This window comes from Pongo pygmaeus, chromosome 14, assembly GCF_028885625.2.
Source record: "Pongo pygmaeus isolate AG05252 chromosome 14, NHGRI_mPonPyg2-v2.0_pri, whole genome shotgun sequence".
In the NCBI taxonomy this organism is placed as follows: Eukaryota; Metazoa; Chordata; class Mammalia; order Primates; family Hominidae; genus Pongo; species Pongo pygmaeus.
This window is the reverse complement of record NC_072387.2, coordinates 110,651,985-110,659,405: the sequence shown is the minus strand read 5'-3', so window position 1 is coordinate 110,659,405 and position 7,421 is coordinate 110,651,985.

Genomic DNA, 7,421 nt, shown 5'->3' with positions numbered 1-7,421 from the left:
TTGCAATGAGCCGAGATTTCACCACTGCACTCCTGCCTGGGCAACAGAATGAGACTGTGTCTCAAAAAAAAAAAAAAAAAAAAAGGGTCAGGATGGTGGTTATCCTTGGAACGGAGCAGGGAATGACTGGAAAGGGGACAGGAGGCTTCTGGGAGTCTGGTAATGCTTTGTTCCTTAATCCGGGTGCTGGTTATACAGGTGTGCTCACTTTGTAGAAATTCATGAACCATATGTTTTATTCACTTTTCTGTATGTGAGTTGTAAAATAACATCATTATTTAAGATGTCAATATAGCTTTTATGCATTATGGATATTTGTACACTGTTATTTATCTTTCAGATATTTTTCTCGCTCTGACAGTTGTACTTTAACTGCTTTATAGAAAACTGGACAAAATTGACAAGGAGGCAATTCAAAGAGGGTGCCATACATTAAACAGTCAAACAAACATGAAACGACATGCAGTTTCACTGCTAACCAGGGAAATGCAAATGAATACAACATATAACTCTTTCACTCAAATTGGAAAACTTTCTGAAGGTTTGTAACATACACTGTTGACAATGAGAATAGGGAAAGAGGCATGCATATGATTTTGGTCGGGGTATAAAATAGTACAGAATTGCTGAAAGGCAGGGTATTAGTCCATTTTCATGCTGATGATAAAGACATACCTGAGACTGGGTAATTTATAAGGAAAAAGCTGTTTAATGGAGTTCCACGTGGCTGGGGAGGCCTCACAATCATGGCTGAAGGCAAAAGGCGCATCTCACACGACAGCAGACAAGAGAAGAGAATCAGAGCCAAGCAAAAGGGGCTTCCCCTTATAAAACCATCAGATCTCATGAGACTTATTCACTACCATGAGAACAGTAGAGGGAAACCACTCCCATGATTCAATTATCTCCCACCAGGTCCCTCCCACAACACAAGAGAATTATGGGAACTACAATTCAAGATGAGATTTGGGTGGAGACACAGCCAAACCATATCAGGCAGCTTGGGAGCCTTCTGACATTCTTGAGCAGCTGAATTTAGGTAACCAACCATCTATCTGCAAATCTCTAGAGAAGAAAATAAACCCTAATAATTTTTTTAATCTCAATATAGATACCCCCACCTCCATCCAAATTCATACTTTGTGAATTCAGCAACCAAATAGACTCAGAGTTTGGGTAAATCCCTCACTATCTGAACTCTCACTACACAGCATCCAAAATTTAGAAATTGAAATATATTATATTTACTATTAATATTATTCAAACATTATATTCTTTTGAACCATTTAAACTTACAGTCAATTTTTTTTTTTTTTGAGATGAAGTTTCACTCTGCCACCCAGGCTGGAGTGCAGAGGTGCAATCTAAGCTCACTGCAGCCTCCTGGGTTCAAGCGATTCTCCTGCATCAGCCTCTTGAGTAGCTGGGACTACAGGCACCTGCCACCACACCTGGCTAATTTTTTGTGTTTTTAATAGAGGTGGGGTTTCACCATGTTCACCAGGCTGGTCTCAAACTCCTGACCTCAGGTGATGCGCCTACCTTGGCCTCCCAAAGTGCTGGGATTATAGGCTTGGGCCACTGCGCTCAGCCTTACAGTGAATATTTTTAAATGCCAACTTAAAAATGTACAATGGGGAGGGGGTGTAAATTTTTGAAAAAATCTTTTAGAGCAAAAACTTTTGAAGAAAGCAGTCTTAACATGCCTCTTTTGAAATATATTCTTCAAGCAGACCAAAAATAAGCAAGCAAAAACCCATAGGATTTTATTTACACAATTAACAAGACTAAGCAACTAATGCTTTCTGTTTCCCAAAGCAGAGGATATGCATTTTTTTCAAATACCCACTGCATATTTTGAAAAAATAGCCCTATTACAGGCCACACAAAGCTCAAAATAGTTCAAAAAATTGATATCATACTGTCCCAATCACTCCCCACAAAATAATTGTTTTAGACCCAACATATTTTTGCCTGGAAATGTTTAAACACACATCTACATAGCCTTGATTTAAAGAGGACATCAACATAGAGAGAAAAAAAGAAACTAACATTTCTTACACTTCTCATGTGCCTGTGGGGTTCCCCTGGGTCTCCCCGTGTTGACACCCAGCTGCCACGCTTGCCATACCCCCTCCACTGAGAGCACCTCCCTGTGGCCAGGGCTCTCCCCACCTCCCCCAGCCAGTGTAACTAGCAGGCAAAGGCACCCAAGAGGCAGGGCTGCAGCAAATTGCTTGGGCACTCAGCACGTTCCCAGATAACCTTCTTAAGGGGCTCTGCTGGTGGAAATTCCTGTCCTTCTATGACGAATTAGTGCTGTCTTATTGTTACACACTCGATGTCTGTAACCCCTCCTTTCTTTTGGTTTTGAACTCCTTTTTAGTTGCCTCCAGAAAGATCTTAGTTCATTTTGTTCTTGGACTTCATAATTTTCGTCAGCCTAAATTTTCTGATGAAAAAATCTCTTTTTTGTTCTATTGTAAGGCTTTGGCTTTTGGCTCTTGTTTAACTGGCTTGATGGTATGTAGCTCCTCAAATCATCTTTGGAAATAGATACAGTATAAATATAAAACATACACATACAAACAAATAAAACTTAAAGGGTGAAATTTTCAGGATAGGCTGGAGATCGTCAAAGGTGATATTTTTTGGCAGTTAAGCTCTTGATGTATTGTAAAGTGACCATCTCCCCGACCACTCTGTACAAGAAATTTCCTCCATTCAGAAACAATACAGATTGAACACTGAGAAAACCTTGAACACGGTTATCTCCTGTCTTGAAGATGGTTCAAAACTGCAAAGGAAGAAACGCCTCTTCTGGAAAACTGAGAGTTTAATATTCTACAGACAACCCTGTTGGGGACCCCACAGCAATTTCCTGTAGCAATTAATATGTTAGCTCTTGGGAGGTCACAACCGTCATTCCGTGCAGAAATGGCTGAAAAAAAGACACAAGAGTTGCTTGGGGAATACAGTCATTTATTTAACCTTTGAGGTAGAAGAAGCTGCAATTCCACTTGTATTATAAACAGTCACTCAGAAGGTGGAGATAGCTGTATTTGCAATTTGGCGCATTGCATCCCCAGTCATTCTTAACATGCTTTAGTTGGTTTTCCATCAAGCAGCCACTACAAAAACACGCCCAACCTTTCGATCTTAAATATTTCAAAGTGACATATTCACAAGAAATTTCACAAGAAATAAGTGGAAGTTGGTTTTAGGCTTTCAGGTAAAAAACAATATAAACCTTAATGCTCTGTTCTTGGGAAAATTTATTTTTCTGATGGTTTCCCAGCACGGTTTTTGCAAGCAATGTAGAAGAGACATCTCTCATTTTCCAAAATGCTATATCAAAGAAAGTATACGTTGGCCAAATGAACCCTTCTTCTCAACCTGATGTCTGTTTCACAATGTGGTTTCCTGGAAGAGTGTTAGCTAATTTTAAGAGATTTACACCTGGAACAATTAAGCCGAAGAATGAAGAAAAACCAAAAGTGGAGCTGATTGCTTTGCCATCAAGGACAAATGCTGTCTTAGTCTGTGTTGTTATAAAGTAATATCTGAGGCTAAGTAACTTACAAAGAAAAGAGGTTTGGCTCATGGCTCTGCAGGCTGTACAGGAAGCATGGCACCAGCGTCTGCTTCCGGCAAGGGCCTCAGGCTGCTTCCACTTATAATGGAAGGTGAAGGGGAGGCCAAGTGTGCAGAAATCACAGGGTGAGAGAGGAAGCAAGCACAGCAGAGGGAGGTGTCAGGCCCATTTTAAAAACTGATTATCATGGGCCTAAAAGGGAACGCTCACTCACCCTTAAAGGAAGGCATTCATTGATTCATAAGGGATCCACCTCCATGACCAGACACGTCTCACAAGGCCCCACCTCCAACACTGGGGATCAAACTTCAACATGAGGTTTGATCCAAACATCCAAACTATAGCAAATGCTATTTCCATAAAATGCTACCATTATGATCCTGCCACCTACCAGGATCGGGGCAGTGAGCTACAGGAAGTTCTAAGCCAGCAAAGAGTTCCACCATCTTGAGTTACTGTCCTCTCCTGCTCTTTTCTGGTGTCTCCCCTCTGGCACTGAGCCTACTGATGTCTCTACCCTCCCCCTCTCAATGTCACCCTCACCCTCTCCCCCACCATGAAGAACAACCAGGAATTAGGTATGACCTCAGGCCCTGGCCCCAGTCCCTTCCCATCCCCAGCCTCTAGTCCTGTATTCCTCTCCTACTGCTGCTAGAACAAACAACAACAATCTCAGTGGCTTAAAATAACAGAAAGATATTAGTTCTCAGCTCTGTAGGTCAGAATTCTGGGTGGGCTCAGCTATTTCTCTGCTCTGGGTCTCGCAAGGCCAAAATTAAAGTGTTGGCCTGCATGGGCTCTTCTCTGGAGACTCTGGGAGAACCTGCTTCTAAGCTTATTGAGGTTGTTGGCAGAATTCAGTGTCTCCCAACTGTAGGACTGAGGTGCCCATTTCCAGGAGCTTCTCTCAGCTGCCTAAGGTCACCTGCATTCCTGGGCACATTACCCCCTCTGTCTTTAAACCAGCACTGGCACGTGGTATCCGCCTCACACTTGAGTATCCTATTGCCCTCTCCTAGGATTCTCTGCTTGAAGGGCTCATGTGACCACACTGGTATCCTCCAACCCCCCACGACCCAGGACAATCTCACTATCTTCATGTCACCTGACTATTAACAGTAATGTCAATCGCATCTGTAAAATCCCTTTTGCCATGTAATGAAACATATCCACAGGCTCCAGGAATTAGAATGCGGACATCTTTGGGGGACAATTCTGTCTACTCCGCCTCCCTCCCAGGATTCCCTTGTTGCCAAGCAGATCTGTCATCTCTGGTGCCTGGGCTGGGGCAAGCCCTCTGCACCTAGGTACACCTTATGCCGGAACTAAACCACGGAATCAGCCTCCAGCCTTCGTTCCTTACTGTGAAGCATCGTTCTGCCAAGGGCCCAGGTCTCCTTCCCACCTGAGCACCCATATCTCAGAAGCTGGTTTTTGGCCAGAAGGGAGGCAGTTGGCTTCCTCTCCAGGAGCCTGCCACAGGCTGGTGTTACACTGTAATTGCACAGCGCTCTAGGAACTGACTGCCATCCGTCAATATCCTCCATCCAAGAGTACTGGCCTCTGCCATGCCCTGCTCCCAGAATCCAGTACCAACAATGGCCAGAATCATCCCCCCTCCTCCATTCTCCCCCGACTGCTGCCACCAAAGAGACTCTCTTTGACAAAGCTAGCGGCAGGAGAGCAGGAAGCCTCCATAGGAGGCTATGAAGCTGCAGGCTGCCTCTTTAAGCCACAAATCAAGACCAGTTAGTTTTTCTGTTGGAAATCCTGTAAATATTTCTGATCAAGTCACATTTTTGTAATTTGTAGATGTTGGTGATGTGTTCTCCCAAATATTGCTTGTTTAAAAACGTTTCTCCCTGAAAAGAAATATGTTCTAGCCCTCTTTTCTGTAAAGCCAGAAATATAAACAGCACCAAGAATTTATATAAGAAAGATTTAATATTTCCCAACCTCCTCATCATTTCTACTCAGCTTTCAACTCCTACTCAATGCATTTTCCTAAGGGAGTCTAAGTTGTTACCTAATTCACAAACATAGAATACCGACATAAAGAATCGCTGCAAAATCTGTAGTAAGGAAAAGAGAGGAAGGGCAAAGAAATCTGCCCACAGAGGTAAAACAACATGCTCCTTGACGCCATCTAGTGGGCGGCCAGATAATTCATCTATCTCCCCTACTTGGTCTTCCAGCCCCCCTACACCATGAGTGTTTCCGTACATACAGCCCACCCTGCAATTATGCATACACACGTGAGATCATTTGTATTAACTTATTCTATGACCCTTTTTTGTTAACTTCATAAGCATCAAGTTCATACATGAATCATAGTTCACAAACTCAGGAAACAGCGCATCTCTTTATTTATATAAATTAATTTGATTTCTGATCCCAATGCTAATAATACCAGGCTGGTAAAAAATTTAACCTCAATGACTTTCAGAGTTTCCAGATGGCTCCCTGAAGCTATTGCACGGTTATGGAGGTCTGTGTGCACTGCTGCAGGTCTGTGACAGGCCCCCTGGACTAGCGTCAGTTTGCTAATTGCTGCGACATCCTCTTGCCCCTGCATGGCCCCAGCTGGGCCCCATTGCTGCCATGAGACTCCATCTCCCTAAATGAGCTGGACGGCCTTTGGGTTCTTGGATTCTCCCCTGGGTCCGTCAGCATCTCCATGTGCTTCCAGGAAGTCATGACCAAGACTCTCTCTCCTCCAAAACCCTCAGACTTCTTGCTCTTGATTCACGTACCTCTCCCTCCTGCCCCTCTGTGGTATCAGATCTCCAAGCAGGACACCTCATCATTGAAGTGCCTCTCAGGGACCTACAGCTGTATCTCCTCAGTGGGTTTAGAATCAAGTCAGGCAGCCTCAAGCCTTCCCGGGCACAAAGAATCTCAGGGTCTATCTGCTTGAAGGAGGTGGATAAAGGGAGAAAATTGGGCTGAAAGCCCATAAATATCTCAACAGCCTATTTAGCCAATAGCAATGAAAATACATAGCCTTTCTCATGCATTTATGGACAATTATGCTCACGTCCACCAGAGAAATCCTGAAGTATACGTGAGCCCTGCCAGCGTCAGTGATGCAAGTCTTTCTTAGAACCCTGAGCTGGCGGGAGGCTCACCTTAGCCACCAGCAGCCTTAGCATCGGCGGCCTCAGAGGACTAATTTCTCCCTTTGGAGGTGGGACAACATGTTTCCCTTCTCAAAAACAGTCCACAAGTTATTTTAGCACTACTGTATCAGAATTTAAAAGGAGGCTCTTTAGGAATGCACCATGGTGTTTTTCAGCAACTTGCTGCAAGGTTGACTTCCCAGCCTCCTAGGACAGAAGAAATTACTCTTTCCTTTGTTCCCACACAGTATGAAATTTGTAGGTATTTTTAGCACTTCTTTTATTCTGCCTTCTCTATGTAGAAATAAATGAACACCACCCACACAAGAAAGGCAAAGGCTATTTATTCAGAGCTTGCTCCATCAAGGGAGTTGGCCACCATCACTTTTGTTTGGCAGGGACTCAAAGGCAGGCAGGGGAGTGGGAGAACTTTACAGAGCACACAAGGGACGGCTTCAGGTGTGCCCTGATCAGCGGCTGTTGGCCTGGGGAAGCCCAGGGTGGCCAGCTAGGAGCATTGAAGCCTATCTGATTGGTTAGGGCCATAGTTGGCTTTCTCTGGTTGGTCTTAAATTGGAAGCAGGCACAAAAATTAGGGAAGCTGTCAGTTATTAATCAAGTCCTGTTCATTTGGGGCTGACTACTAGAAGGGTTATTGTTTGGCTTCTTAGACCAGTTGCTAGAGATAGTAGCCTGACTTCCTGTAA